This window comes from Hylaeus volcanicus, chromosome 2, assembly GCF_026283585.1.
Source record: "Hylaeus volcanicus isolate JK05 chromosome 2, UHH_iyHylVolc1.0_haploid, whole genome shotgun sequence".
Lineage (NCBI taxonomy): Eukaryota > Metazoa > Arthropoda > Insecta > Hymenoptera > Colletidae > Hylaeus > Hylaeus volcanicus.
The window spans coordinates 9,972,745-9,989,313 of record NC_071977.1 but is presented as its reverse complement, the minus strand read 5'-3'; the positions used below and the strand labels follow the sequence as shown (position 1 = coordinate 9,989,313).

At 43.9% G+C, this 16,569-nt stretch overlaps 1 protein-coding gene across 1 annotated transcript in view; it reads right to left on the bottom strand.

Moving 5' to 3' along the window:
• Nucleotides 1-16,569, bottom strand: part of LOC128884916 (MOXD1 homolog 2) — a 226,868-nt gene that overhangs the window by 199,268 nt on the left and 11,031 nt on the right. The window lies entirely within an intron of this gene.

The window sequence follows — 16,569 nt, the reverse complement described above, 5'->3', positions numbered from 1 at the left end:
CTGCTGTTGGGGAAGCGTGCGAAACGGAACGGGAAGCGAACGTGCTCGCGGAAAAAGAGCTACGCGAATGATAAGTTCGCCAGAGGGTTGGGGGAAGTGAGCAGCGTGTGTAAACGCTATCTACTGTTCAGCGGAGCGGATGCTGGGGACAATTTGTTATGCGCTTTGGGATTGACAACAGACAATTGTCTCGGTGGTTTTCATTCGCAGCGAATTCGAACGCGGAAACTTCAACGTGATATTTATGAGAGGGTGGCGGGTGAAATTTGATCGCCGTTATCACGTCGACTCGCTCTGTTTTGCGCGGAGTTACCTATATCAGACCACTTTTCGACAGTTCCTTGCGCGATACTCGACTACGGTAAATTTTAATTCAAATCGATCGGTCCAAATTGAGATACATGAAATATTAAGATTTATATTTAATGAAAAAATCTATTCCGTGCAAATATCGACGCTGTTATTCGCATCATTAATGAGCATTGAAAAAACGTTGTCCATTGGTTATCGAAGCATTCATAGAAAACCTACATTCGTTCTCGATTCTATGAATATTTGCACCGATGAACTGATATTCTTTTCGATTACGCTACACCCGCGGCGTAATTGCTTTTCTAATAGAATCCGTATCTTATCTCGACCGGTTATACGTTATTTACAACGAGCTGCTTATTTATAACGAATTTATTACAGTGCCCGTCCAAAAGAAACGAGGAAAAACGAACAACGCGAAATGAAGAAGTAAATATGATACGTTGGGAAGAAGCAGAAACGCTGGGAAGGCGAAAAACAGAGGAGCTGGAATTATCAAGTTATATTCGTGCTTTAGTACAGCCCCTTTAATATGGCCAACAAATGGAAATGTAACAACATTAGCAACTAGAGCAAGAACTGGGAACGAGGAATTGCATACATTACGAAAGGAAACTATGCCGGCTGAACAAATAGGCATCGCGAAATATTACGTGGTCGTATTTTATTTACGTCCCAGGCGTGTCCCTTAGGGGCGCGCAATAAACGCGGGAACCGTGACATCATTTCCCAACGACTGACGCCGGTACCAAGTCCTTGACTTTCGAGCGAAAACACGAGGTATGCCAGAAGATTGTGCAAACACGATTAAGTGGTCCGACTAGTTTGGAGCTAACAAACAAATGTATTCCCTTTTCTATATTATCTTAATATAGCTTCTTCTTATAAAAATTGTCAATCGTATACTTTTATTTAAGTGATTTCGTAAACTTTGACTTTATATTTAATAGTTTTCCGAAGAAAAAGATCGAAAATATTATCGAAGTCTTGGAACACCAAGCCTTCTTTGAGCGAAGCGATTGTCGCGTTGACGCCTGGATGCGATTGTGACACTCCAATTGAAGGAGTAGAAATAATGGAAGCTGGGATGAGCCCCCTGGCATAAATTTACGGCGAATCGTAAAAATATTCGCTGCGAGCAGCTAGATAGACTTACAAATTAAGCTACTCGCGAAGAAGGCCGCGGCACAAAGACGCGCCAACGGCGAACCAAAGAGAAAAGAAGAAAAATAAGTCTTCCACCCCGGCTCGTGGCGGTATTTCAATGAACGTCGTCCGAGTAATATCATCGGCCCTCGTCGCACAGTGGCTCGTCTTTATCTTCCCTCGAGTTCTTCATTTCGCAATTTCTTCAGCTCATCGCCGTGAAATAATTATTATCCTCCGGGAGCGACGCTGCCGATTCGATAACGTACTTTGAATATTTATAATTAACCCCCCATCCACCCAAAAATGTAATTGCGCCGTGACTTCTAGATCGATAAGAGTCTGACTGGTTACGGATTTATTGTTTCAACTCTAAATCGACTTCCGAGGACTTCTGCTTCTGGACCCATTCAAATTCTACCAGATTTGGATTAGATCGAGTTTCCTTACGAAAGGAACGCGATCCTATTGATGACCTAATGATCTCTGCCTTCACTTTAATGTGAACGAAGAAAGCAAAGTACTATCGTATTAAATCTGTACATGCCTTAAGTGAACCGAGTCCCCAGGAGTACTGTGGACTAAGAAGAAGCGAGACGCGACAGGGGTCGTGTCGAAGGGGTTGGAAATTACCATGTCGAAGCCGGCGACTTATAAATTCCTGAGACACCAAGCGATAAAGTGGCGAACGAGAGTCTTTGTGCGTCGTCCAGACGCGTTTCTAAGAACGCCGTCCAAGTACCATCCACGTTCCCGTTTCCCAGCGTCCACTTACCTTTGTCTCAACGCTAGATGAACAACAACGACCACGTCTGCACGGCAATTTTCTAACCGCGTATTCGCGAAGTAATTATTATTCTCAACTGGGTTAGGCAGCCAGTGGGTTGACTCGAGCGGTTATTAGCGGACAATGCATGGCCGTGTGGGCTCGACGCAGAAATTAGCATAAAACCTTTCTTCGAACCACGTTCGATCGTCTATGATCTCTGGGGGACGAGGTTTACCCGACCTCTGCCACGGGAAAGTGCACGTATTGTGCGCGCCATCGAGGCGTATTAATTCCCGGAGACAACCGTCAATTTAGCACAACTGCCACTTCCATCTAAATAGTCTTTCGCTCGCAACGACTTTTGATTGATATTAGCCATCCTTTCCTGGTTGCGTCACCTATTAGCCTGAGTAATACCAGGCTATGACCAGTTATTGATTGTAAGAGCAAGGTAGGAGGTTCATTTATTTATGGGGACATTCTATTTGATACGACGTTTCGATCGCTGAACATATGTGAGGAACATATGACTATTTCAATCTTCGTGAACCGACACCTTCGTTTATCGATTCTCTCAAATTTTATGATAATTTGTTGCCGGAACGAGGACTTTCAAATGTTAACGATATGATATACTTTCAGATGTTCGCATTTAAAGTCCAGGCAGTCTAAACACTTCGAGATATCCACAAAAGTGACGCTTCTCGAGCCATAAATAAACCGAAGGTTTTTTTGAGTATACGATGCAGCATTAAAAAGCCAGGACTAATTTATTGCACGAGCAAATAATTTGATGTTTAACGTAATCGATCGGCCGCGGAATCTAATTTACGAGGCGGGTTCGTTCGCACGGTAAATTAAATTAGCAACGCGCTCGTACATATCGCAGCGATTCGAATACGCTTCTAATTCTAACGAGCCACTTAATAACAGTGTTCAGCGAGCGCCTATATCGCGATGCGAATTACGTTGCGCCGCGGAGCTGCGTAGTCGACGAAAAAACAAGAAAAGCGATGTTCGTCGCGGCGGAAAAACGGCTAATTGTAATAAACGGGGTGCTGTTGTTGAAGCCTAGACGGGAAATAAAAGTAGCGCATAATTAGCGAGGAAACGGCGTAGTTCAGCGCGATCAATTGTAAAGTTCCGCCTTCCATCGGCGGAGAATTCTTGACACGAAGCACAGGAACAGGAGCACCGATAGAGTGATGTTAATTAACGCTTCGTCGTCCTTCGCGAGCCGGGAGTATTTCTTCCGACTAACGTTTCATTTATTAAAGCTCGAAGATAATTGCGCAAGCACGGGGACGGACGATAAAGATTACTTTAGCGCAATTAAATGCCGTTGGAAGTGCATGGAAATTATTTAAGTGCACATGCACCCTGCGCGAGGCGAGCACGCCCTACGTGGGAATAATAACGTTCAGGGAAAAAGCCTGTAAAGTGGTTGTAGCCATACAAGTTCCACGCGAAAAATGATTAAAATTAATATCAAACCCGGTAGGCAGTGTAACGCCGGAGATTGTTAAAACCTATAAATCTCGCAATTACGTTTAAATTGCCACGGAGGGCGCAACCCTGCGTCGCGGTAAACAGTCCTAACACGGTGTCGATGTTCGAATAAAAATAGCCTAAACGGTCATAACCACTTTGCGCAGTGAATGCTATTTCTTTCTTTTAATGCGTATCATTAGTCAGATCAAAATTAAAGTTTGAATTATTTCTCAGATGAATCACTGTTTGTTTGATTTTATTTGGCATCTATCACTTGAATAAAATGTTGCCCATCTGTATCTGAAACTGATATATACCGGAGACGATACAGTGTGCGTGAAAGGCCAAGAAAAGAAAAGAAAAAGGAGAAAAAAATTCAGCAAAATGAATCGCAGAGGGGACGATTGTTACGATTAAATTAATCGACTCGCGAATCGGAAATATTTGCCTCTCTCGTTAAAATAATGAATCCGCTGCTCGCCTGCGAGTAAGATATGATTTATTGTTTTATCTCCGGGCAAACGCTACGCAATCTGTCTGGCCCCGCTATCTATGAGTGCTCCTTGTAATCACCAACATTCATTCTGCTTAGTCAGCTCGTTCGTCTCTATTTCTCCCAGTCCGCATTATTATTCGCAAAGTTCCATCGGGGAAAGCCAGTCGACGTTTTCCGATCGAATTCGATTTATTTCTTTCTATATTAAACACCAAATATTAGTAGGAAGGTTCGCACTGGTAAAGTAACGACTCCGTACCAAAATCGACTGATCCTTCCACTCTAAAAATTCTTGCAGTTATTTATCGGATTCGAATGTCCCGTCCATCTATTTTTTAACCGATTTTGCGTTACCAAGATGAATAACGCATCCAAACGAGCGGGCAGTGCGTGGCCACGAGGTATTCCCACGTCACCGGAAGTCAATAAGCCGGACGCGTATCGAGCCGTGCGGATTCCCCTTCGCGTAAGCTCGAATTTCCGCGTTCCGCGGTGGCAACGCATTGCGAAGGGCTGCGATCGGACAGCTGTATCCCTCGTGCCCGCAGTGAATTCCTGAGCGAACCTCGACGTGATCCGAATTCCGCGCGACGAACGTGGGTTTCGAGCCGTCAACCGTACCAAAAATTGGGCCCAGCTTTACGATAACGTTCTCACCCGGTAATCCGGAAACCAATGATACCCGTTGTACCTTTTCCACGTTGGCGGAAGTGGAACGCTTCGAGAGGCTGCTGCCGAAGCAGTATCGTTCGACGGACATCACCTGTATGCTGTGCATCATCTTTCGAAACCGATTAAAACTTTCGACGGCCTCGTCGGTTCCTCGACACTTTCGCCAATATTTACACGAAGGAGGAGGAAATAGTGGGTCGCCGCAGTATTGCGGATTTCTTGTTATAAAACTGGACCAGAGTTTCTATTGGTTTCAGTTTTTATTTTACCGTTAGCTTTCATCCATTCTTATCAGCACAAGTTTTAAATAAGTTCCTCGATTCGAACGACTGTATGATGAATCTATTATATGTTTTTGGAATACCAATTTCCTATTAGGTTCAGGAACGATCCAGACCCAAATGTCAAACTGAAAAGGAAAGAGGACCAAGGGAATCATCGAGAAACAACGTGCAGCTCGACTCCTCGCTGGATATTGCATCCTGGACATTAACAACATTCCTAAGCACTACGTAAATACGTTGCAGACTAACAGCCGGCGAAACTAAAGTAGCAAGTATCACGAGAACCAATGAATAAGTGCCACTTCGATTTATTAAACCGCAAGGTATGAATCTTGACGCAAGAAACGTCTGAAGGCTGAGCTAGATCGGATGTGGAAAAAGCAGTCCCATTTGTTCGGCATCTCGTAAATGTATTGGAATTGTTTCCTTCGGCTACAAATACTGATATGGAAGACTTTCAGAATGCTTCATTGTAACTGGCTGAGTCCGCTAAAGCTACCTCTCCTACTCGGATTACATTTCAAGTTTACAAACTGAAGTTAAATAAAGCTCCGGATTACAAACTGATCGCAGGCAAAACTCTCAGTGAAGCACCAAATAAATTTATAACAATTCTAAGTAGTACAGGCGATGTTGTGTTGCATAGACGTACCCTAAACGATCTAACTTGTATTTATGTGAGTGAATTTCGGAAATTTTCTATTATCTGTATTTTAAACAATGACAAATTTTTGTATCTCTGAAGAATAAATGTTATTACTTTGTCATACAGTCAATTCTATAAATAACCGTACCCTTTATGTCTATTGAGAAAGTTTGACTAAATTAAATAATAGTTTTGTCAAAAACTAAGTTAATAGACATAGAGGGTACGAATATTTATGGGGCTGGCTGTATATTTCTCTTCTCATAGAATAATAATATGTATAAGCCAAGGGATAATATGCCATTCCATAGAAGCATCCTCCAATGATCCCCAGAGCAATTCACCAATGTCTACCACAGACTCGAATATAATTTTCCTCGAATATCTCCCAGAAAATGCGATACACTCGCTGGAAAGGAAAGGCACGTGTCACACGTCGAAGCTGGAATCGTCTGAATCACATCTGCCAGTCGGTAGGACATTTTCCACCGTTTGGAACCTCCGAGTGCCATCGAGCAGCGCTACGAAGAAGGATTGTCAAGCAGCTGTAACCCTGGTGTCCGATTCGACGCGAGTAACGGTTCGCACGTACTTCCACGCGAACACGTCTTCAAAACGTGTCGTTGGCGCACGTACCGGCACGGTTTTCCAGAGGATTGGAAGAGGGCGCGAAAATCTGAAGACGAAATGGAGAAAAGCAACAGCCTACAACGAAAACTGTTCGTTCCTTTGCGGATGAACACGATCGGTGATGAGAACCATATGACCCATTCACTGCAGAAATCGATTAACTCCACTTTTTGAAATATCTTAAATTTAAATGTCAAAGCACAGTCATAACTTTTTATATTTATAATAACTTTCCTGAAAAGGAAAGAACTTTTTCAATATTCATTTGAACTTATCTTATAAAGAGAATTTTAAAAAACAATGTACATTATTTCATCGCATTTCCCAACTTTTTGTTTTGTGGAGGCTCATATCGATCTCATTACGTCTGCATTCCTTAGGGAACGATGTCATATTTCACGGCTGCACGTTTGCTGTTCGTGAAGCGCGTCAAGTTTCAACTTCTGAAATTCAATACTTTGAGTTTCTAATTCCATTTCGTTCCGAGCTTGAGATAATATTTGATCAAGAGGTTTCGACGACATTCGACAGACATCGCGTGTAAAAAGCTCGAGATTTGTCGTGAACGGGCGTCGCTGTTCACCGATCCCTCGCCCTTTCTCGAGCGAATGGACACGTTCGGGGAAAAAAAGCAGTTCCAGACAGCTCTCTAACCAGCGCGTTCTCGGTTCGCCGCATTCGGGAAAGACATTCGGACAGCTGCGGAGCTGTATTCGAATTCCAGACGCGAATAGTGGCCAGGCCACACGCATCTCGCGCTCGAAGACACACGCCCTCGCTCCTCTATACACGGTACGTGTAAGCGACGCGACACACGTAGCCTCGGAAGCTGCTCAGAAAATCGGGAACATGTATACGAGGGCGCGAAGGAAGAAACGAGCGACGTTTATGTAGACAAGCTCGTCCAGCAAGCTCGCCGACTCCATCTTGCGTCATCGTCCTCCTTCTTCCACTCTTCGTCTTCGTCTCCCGCTTCTTCCTCTTCTTCTTCTTCAGCGGCTTAGTCCTCGTCTCCTCAGTCTTCCACGTCGTTGGAACCGTTGTCGTGCAAGTTGGCATCTGCCCACGCTGGAAGATCGCTGGGAGTACGGCAGCAACAACACGTGGGAGTATATCTCGTCCCCCCTAAGACCACGGCCACGTATTTATGGTATCCGAGAGTGGCGCGAACGGAGGCACTATTCCTCGCGGCAGTATGCGTCTCGATTAGGTTTCACAGGATGAGGCACAAGGAATACCCAAAGCTACTCGACCGGACCGACTATTTACGATATCCTCCTCCGCAGAAGCCGGAACCGAGCAGGAGCTCCAATCGCTGGGAATTCTTGTTCGCCGCGTCGCATCGGTTCGCATTTCGCAGCCTTCCTGGCCAGCCTTAAAGACTGTCGTACTCGATGAATATTTATCGTGCGATTACGCTGCGTGGAGGGAGTGTAACCCTAGCTGGAAATAGATTCGCCGAACATCTCGACACCTTGGCGCAAACTCTTCTTGGAAACAAATCCTCGCGTGGGAGAGATTCATTTCACGGATTTCGGCTTAGTTTTTTGGCGGCTATCTTGGAATGTTGATATCTTGCCTTTTAGGGCCTCGTATATAACTCCTTTTATTATAGGTATTTTCTCTATTGTTACTTTTAAATGTTATTATGTGTATTACAAACTCGACGACTTTGAGATCCTACGTCTCTCGTGTTCTGACCTCCGAGTCGTATTGACAAAATAAATATCGTAAACAGATATCGAGAGTTAGAAAGTATAGTATAAACTATATTAATATCCTATGGAAAGAATCTAACAAAGACGGTGTTTTAAATAAGGAAATAGTAGCAGTACCTTTCAGTAGCACTCTGTAGATATAGGAAATAAGTAACATTAGCCACGACACAGCTGATTGCTCGCTACGTTCCAATCTGAACAAAAAGTCAGTTCCACCATTGTACCGATTGCTAGTCTACAACTATTTCCAGCGAACACGCGGAGCTCAAGCAATACCAGAACAACGGAATAAATCAATTGAATATTTTACAAATATTCCCGGCGGAGCATTGATCAGGAACGTGAGAAAATTACACCTTCCCACTGTCCATTTTTCTAAACGAGAACAGTCGCCGCCCACGGCGCAACGCTCGCCATCGAGGCATTTCCAGGAATTTCTCACATAACCTGTATCAACACTCCTCAAGATCGCTTCAGCGATCGAATCGTTCGATTGTCAGCGACACTCCCTTTCACCTGCAATCGGTTTCGATCTCGCTTGGCCGTCAAAGCCGCCCAAAGAGTCGAGGAAGCAGATATTGCGCGCTGAAAAATAAACGCGTCCGCGTGTTCACCGTGTCGTCATCTGCGGGAACGAGGTCAAAGTTTCGCCCTCGCGGCGGTGGCAGCGAGGAAATCGCGTTACTCGAAACCGACGAAACGAATCGATCCGCGTTTTCCGTGACGTGGAAGCCCTAAGATCGCTCAGATCTCGATCCGCGCGATTATCGATCGTTACGTCGCCTAGGGTGGCGACTGCGATTCAAAAAGTATGGAGACGTCGTTGGATAAAACCAAAAACGAGCATTTATTTGTAATCGATGGTAGGATGATATCTAAAATGAGGGTATAATCGTAATCGCTGATTAATCGAAAGTTAAACTGAAATTCAACAATAGGTTGATGTAGTTAAGGGCATTGAATTCCATTTTCTCTTGAACTTTATGAATGCATAATGCGTCAGTGACAATGGGCATAAACTCTTTACAATCTCTGCATTTAAAGCACTCGAGGCTATCAAGATCGTCAAGACATTCAGGTTAACGAAGCGTTCAAGCCATTCAACTTATTCAAGATGTTTAAGTTATTCAAGACTGTATCGAGTGTGCCAAGACAGTGTTCTAAGTCCAGTTATATCATTACAGTAGAGCTCATTGGTTATGTATCTATTCATGACTATCCCATTCAATTAACCTCCTTATTATTTCAAAATCCTCAAGTCTACTTTAATCTCCGACTAAAACAGACCCAAAGCTAAGTTATCGATTCGCTGGAAAACTGGCAAGAAAGTCTCCAGGAGACGTCCGGTATCGCCTAGCCTCAGAAGTCCCAGGAACACGCACGGAAAACGTGAGAAAATGAACGGTGATTTATCTGAGAGACAAATAGTACGTGAAACGACCGAAGAAAACGCTAAGGTTAATGTCAAGGAACGAGAAGAAACGTCTGCGAGCGAACGAGAAGCAACGGACGACGCGATGATAGAAGAAACGGAAGAAATAAAGTTCCTGGGGCGAACGCGCGACCAGAGGCCGTTCACGGGACCGTTGCACGCGAGTAGAAAGCGAAAGGGGGTCGATGAAAAGCAATCTGTACGTTTGCTTTCTGTGCGAGTCAATGGCATAGTTGCGGGAGAGCGGCGAGATTAGTCCATAGCCTCGTTAAGGAAGGCGGTAACCTACTATAATCGAAACGGTATATCGCTGGCTACCGACAGCAGAGAGGAGAACAGACGTACGTCCAGGCTATCTCGTTGCATTGTTTCGCGTGCACACGTGTTTAACGTGGAACTGACCGTCTACCAACTTAAGTATTGGATACACCATTTGGATAACTGGTGAATCACATTAGACATAAAAGGCACGTCGTTAAACGTTGGTTCGAGGTTTGCCGGGCTCACTAAACAATGCGAAGGGGTTGATACAGGCAGACACATAAACTCGTACCCTCTGTGTTTATTGAAAAAATTTGTCTAAATTAAATAATAGATTCGATGTTTCGAAATAAATCTTTCATTATATATATACAAGTTTAAAATTTATCTATGTATATATTTATAACGAAACATTTATTTCAAAACCAAACCTATTATTTAATTTAAACTAACTTCTTTAACAAACATCGAGGACACGAATAATTTATGAGACTGACTGTAGATCTAACACTCAATTGAGGAATTCAATATGTATTTATCTCAATTCTGACGTGAAACATGGGTCCAAGACAATTCAGCTCTACTGCATTATTAAAACGAGCCATACCTTCTATGGTTTGCTCGTTTCTTCGCGAGACTGGCTGGGAACTCGATTTTCACGAACACCCGGAAAATAAAAATTTTCACCGAGGCTTGATTCACGGCGTTGCTCTCGACAAAAGTTCCCCGTGCCGTTACGTCCATTTTCCTTTTGTACAACGTTCCGGTATATTGTTTTCCTATTTTCCTCCGGGTCACCACTCTCGCGCGTCTCGGCTCCACTTTTAACCCGAATTAAGCTCGCGCGACCGGAAGTAGAAAACGAAAAAGTGAACCCGACCGAAAAACAGGTCACAATTTAACTTGCTCCGCGAGAATGCATAGTTTCAAAAGCGGGAGGCGTAAGTTACCGAGGCGGACCGCTCGCCAAGACACACACGGAGACTCGGATGCTTGGGAAAGTCGTTAGAAGTGAAAATAAAAAATGTCCTGACTAGGGAAATTCATCCACGTTTTAAACGACGAACTTGTGCCAAGATCTGAAAGCTGAACTTGAAGCATCAGCTTCGGTAACACAGAGATGAAAATTACGTTGAGGAAAATGCACTGATTACTGAGGTTTCCAATGAAAAATGACTTACAGATCCACTTTCATCGCCTGAACAGCATCCAAATGAATACTTGCAGTGGTAGAAAGGATTGACATCGATGGATGACTTCTCCCTGCAAGACACAGCTCATCATTCTGACACTCCGATCAAGAATCTTACGAACCTACCCACAATAAGAAAGCTAAAGCGCAAATCGGCCTACAGATCCACTTCCATCATTCGAGTACCATTGAATGCATAGCTCACAGGAAGGATTGACATCGATGGATGACTTCTTCTTGCAAGACATAACTCGTCATTCAATTTACTTATTGCAATTATACTTTGCAGAGGGAGAAGGTCGTTCTTGAAAAGAGTTACTCAGGTTTCTAAACAGATGGTAATTTATGGGAGCCAGGCCCGATTCTCCGACGCATTCGGCGGGGTGTATTGTCCCTGTTGCATTCAGAATGTCACTGTGAGCTTTGGACCTGTCCTCAAGATGTAGATTAGTTTTAAGTAACTCATCTTTTCGGCGGTATTTTGAGACGAAAATTGAGCTGTGTGATATGGCTTTAGCATCTTCTTTACACGAGAAACATTCCACCGCTGAATGCTTGCATCGAAGGTTGAACCCATACAGGGAATGAAGAAGAATGCCGTGAGAAACCTGTTTAACCTATTGAGATCAAAAGGCGACCGAGAGATGGTCAGATCAGTCAAGCTCATTCATCAACAGCCTTGCCAGACGGTCGCGGTATCATTAACATTTCTTAATTATTTTCACCTCTTTGTTACGAAATGACAGCATGCATTATGTATAGTTTCGTTGGTAATGAATCACCCTGCATGCGATCTCTTTTCACGAAAATGAATTAACGTAATTTGTATAATACGTCTGCCATCGTTACCTAACAAAAATTCAATCCGGATGCCAGGGCACACATAGGGACCTTGTTTGTGAAAGTCGAGTGGAAGCGATGGAAAGGCGAGCGGAGGACAGAGGAATCGAGTCGAAGGAAACGAATGACGCCCGAAGCGGGCAACCCTTATCTAATTAGTTCCTTCGAGAAGCATGAAACCCGACCGACTCCAAACTCGACTCTAAACGACATGGTCTCGTTAAAACGGCGCTCACTGTTCCAAGGGTGCTCCAGGCTAATTGTCATCCTCCTACCTAGGCGAGCGATAAATTCCCACCGGCTGCACCCGCCATCGCTCGCTCCGACTTTTACCCATCGACCAGAAGACGCGTCGAACCGTTCAAGCCCGCACTCTTGATGGTACGCCGAGTTTGGATGCCGCTCTGATCCAGCTAAATTCACGTTAACCCGACATCCGCGGCGAACGACTGCCGGCGAAACGGTTCTACTAACAAGCAAGAGATTTCACACGCGCGTGCACAGACAAACGTGTGAATCCCCGGGGATCTTTTCCATCGTGTACCTGCGAAGCTGGGGGTTAGCCACCCGGACGACTCATTACACGCTCGTCCGACGTTATCGACCACGAACGACGAACGTTCGCGGTTTGCTATTTTTCTAGACGACGGGAATCATCGGGGACGAATTGCAGCGCGAGAGGTTCAATTAACGTTCAAGGTAGAACTGAAAATCAGAGGATGGGGAAAACGTTCAAACACTATCCCAGTTCCAGGGTTTTCTTGCTTGTAGGGTTTGAACATCTGCACTTGCAGACTTGAGGCAAAGTCACGAGACGTCGAGCAGGCATTCTGCCCTTCCAAGGTCCCATTCCAGTTCCATTAACCTCAATACAGATTTTCTACGAGGCTGCCATGCGTAAAACTTGCATGTCATTGGCACACACATACCCTGAGCAGTAATTACAGACGCAGAGGAGGTCGGTAATTGCTCAGATTTGACAAATTTGTCGAGACGACGTTCGCAGGAATAACTGTTGGCGAAACGTCTCGACAATTTAACAAGCGAAGAGACGCGCACGCACACAGGCACACCCGTAGACCTGACCCTGTATGCGGGAAGACCTGAATCCTTTCATACGTGCTCAGGGTTGACGGTTGGCCGCACGATCTACTCATTAGACGACGGCTCTACCCTCTCCTCGCCTGTAATATTCATCAACCGCGGCGGGATATCCGCGCGAAGAGGAAGCGAAGGAAAGCGCCGAAGTGTCGGATTCGTATTAAAAGGGAGATTTATCTCGAAGAAACGCCTCGGCGAATATCGCTCTCAGCCGGATCTTAATTGTCCATGCGGCGCGAGAAGTCTACGTCGTCGCTTAAGGATTGAAATTATATCAGGTGCGACGAGGGAAGTTATATCCGGTGCGACGAGAGAAACTATAACCCAGTGTCTTGAAAGCCTCGTGCAATATAAATTCGTGCTCGCTGCGCCCCGTAACGCCATGAAATGGACAGGTGGAAGAGCATGTTGCAAGAGATTCCTCGTGAAAGAGTAAGTCGCGAGAAGTAGAGATTTATTGCGTGCAAATCGTTACAGAAAATGATTTGATTTTATAGGCGACAGATTCAATGGATGTATGTTGAGATGTATTATTTTGAATTATACTGATGTGTAACCAACGTGGTTATACTGAATTACAGTCAGCCCCATAAATATCCGCACCCTCTATGTCTATTAAAGAAGTTTGTTTAAATTAAATAATAGGTTAGATGTTTTGACACTTGTATATATATATATATGTAATGAAAGATTTATTTGGAAACATCAAATCTATTATTTAATTTAGACAAATTTTTTTCAATCAACACAAAAGATACGAATATTTATGGGACTGACTGTGTATCGACGTTTCATGTTACAAACCTAAAACAGGCTATTTCAGACTGAAAGAACATTAATACAATAAAGACATACGAAAGAGTTAAATAAAACTCATTTGTAAATTCATTTTCGCCTATAAATTTGTATATTTCGCTTATGCAGGTGAACAAACGATTACACGAAGTTTCAAGCCTTCATCCCCTAAACCCAAAGCCGTGCGCGAGCAAATGTTATCCTATAATTAAAAATGTAGAGTTTTATATTATGCGGAAACTCGGCTCCATCGCTCGTTACGAGCTATCCAGGGTGGAAAATAATTTACCACGGGCTTCTATTAAGATAACATTCGTTTCGTGGAAAGGGAATATTCATTTCCGTGGCGCGTAGTGCGCTCTTTGAACCTCAACGCACCCGCGCGAGTAAACATTCCATTGCGTCAGAAACGACGGCATCGTTGAACAGAAAGAGGAACGGCTTTGTTAAAATTGTGCAACTTAAATGGGGATAATTTGTGCCCTGCACGAAAATAGAGGCAAGGAGGAGAGAAAATGGGAGGAAAAGAACGCTGATCTCGTTCCTACCGCGAGCATAACCACGTTCACACGTGGATACAGGTTGTCGCGAGTACGTTCATCCGTTCGCCCCTCTTCGCCTCATTGAACCGCATACTTCGAATGCTTTCCATAACGAGCACTGTTGCGACGAGAGTCGACAAATTTATTTACTCGACTTGCGCCCCCGCGCCGCCCTCCGTGGATGTCCCTGACCATCGCACGAGTTTCCCTCTCAATTTGCATCGCTATGGTATTTGTACGCGACCACGCAATCGTGATAATTAAAAAGTAATGACTGAAATACCGAAACGAACGTGTGTATTACGCGAACGATCCCGAGGAACGCTTTCATCCGCAGGATCGCGCTCAACCCCGACGGTGTCGCTGATTGTGATTTAATTATTAATTCGTTTATAACGATACTAATAACGAAATAATTGCATCGTTAAACCGGCACCACGCACGCTAATTGCAATTAAAAATCTATCCGCGGCGTAAACGTATTAGTATATCGCGAATTTTTAATCGCACGAATTAGAATTCCTCGACGCGATTCGCTTTGGCGACGAACGTGGGAAAAAGAATCCCTGAAAAGGAGATGTTATCTTATCTTATTTAAGCTAAGAAAATCACCCCCTTTCTGAGAAAAGAAACATAACATTTTTGTTACAGTTATTTGAATCCACTTCTATTTAAATTATTTTTATGATTTAGCTGACTGATTTTGATCGCTACTCATTGGGTATTTATTTAGAATCTGTAGTCTCATCAGAGTATACGTACCTGCAACAAAATCAAAGAATACGATTCGAATCAAATAATAAATACTTATGGTAATGTCAATATTTTAAAAAAACAGTCGCGAATATATTATGTACACTTAAGATTTAGAAAATATATAAAATTGTCCAATATCCCACATCGAATGCCAGTGAAACAATTCAAACCAACCCACCCTCGCGATTTCGGAAAACGTTAGACGAACATTTGTCGTGAAAGCAATAGCTTATGCATTTTTCTCGAGTCCGTACGCTTCTTGAACTCTTTTTCTTTTCGTTGTCTCTGAATATGCTTAACCGGTGCCACACAGTTTTTCCCGTTAAGCGGACGCTGAAGGAGCAATACCACCGCGATTTAACCTTAAAGTTTGCTCGTTAAGCTTCGCTCTCGGAAGGCGAATGCAAGTCGGCCGAAGGAGGCAAGTTTTTCCGCGAATAGACCAAGGAAAACGCGCGAGGACGATCGATGTTTGCTCGAGCAGACCTGACCATTCGATGTTACGCAACTCATGAAATACTCGACTCGCCGGAGTAAACGTTCTCGGCGTACTCGAGGATATCCTATCGAGAGAACTCGAAGTCACGTTGAGGAGAGTACCGTGCGGGTCGTTCTCGAATGCTTCAACGGTCTATGCTTGACTCCTGGACGCGACGATTTGCGAATTAATATGCACTCGTCGAAACGGTGCCCGATTGCAACCACGTAAATGCATTCTCGAGAACCGACGGGTTGCACAGTGGCCCCCTTCACGGGTAAACAACAAACAGCACGCTTTATTCGACTCGTACACAACGACCTTATAATGCGGACTTCTTGAACCAGCTCCGGGAATAATGACGTAAAAGGGGTAAATTATTTATTGTTTGCGAATCGTTGAAACAATGGCGACTCACCCCCATTGTGTCAAATTGAATGAGAAATTATAATATGCAAGTAACGAAGACAAGGAAATATTGCATCAGTAGCTTGCAGCAGCGATTTTACTCGGGGGCAGTTAACTTGAAGTGGCAGAAAGAAAAATTTAGTTTGTTGGCCGATTTATTTCAGTTCTTTGACATTTTCAACCACGCGCGCAAAAGATCATGTATTCAATTGTTGCGCGGTAGGTTGTAAACGCAAATGACCGAAATTATCATTGTCCCTTGTTTAATGGAACGCTACCGCAACAACGTTATAACGCCATGGTTACGATTCAGCATCAAAGGAAGGCTTTTAAATTATACACCCCTTCGGAAAGTGAAAAATCAGACGAGTTAAACGCGAATCACGGTAATAAATGCGGTTAATTGTTCAACCCTCCGGACGATAGACGAGCAGAGATAAAAGTGAAACGCGTTTCGACGATACTAAAAAATAAAAATAAAAAAAAAGATACTATCGTCACGAAAACATCTGCGTTTCCTGGGCAATGGTCGAGTCGAATGAAGGGTATAAATGACGGACAATTTAATATTTTACCCCTTCACCGTGCAGCCCGCTGCTG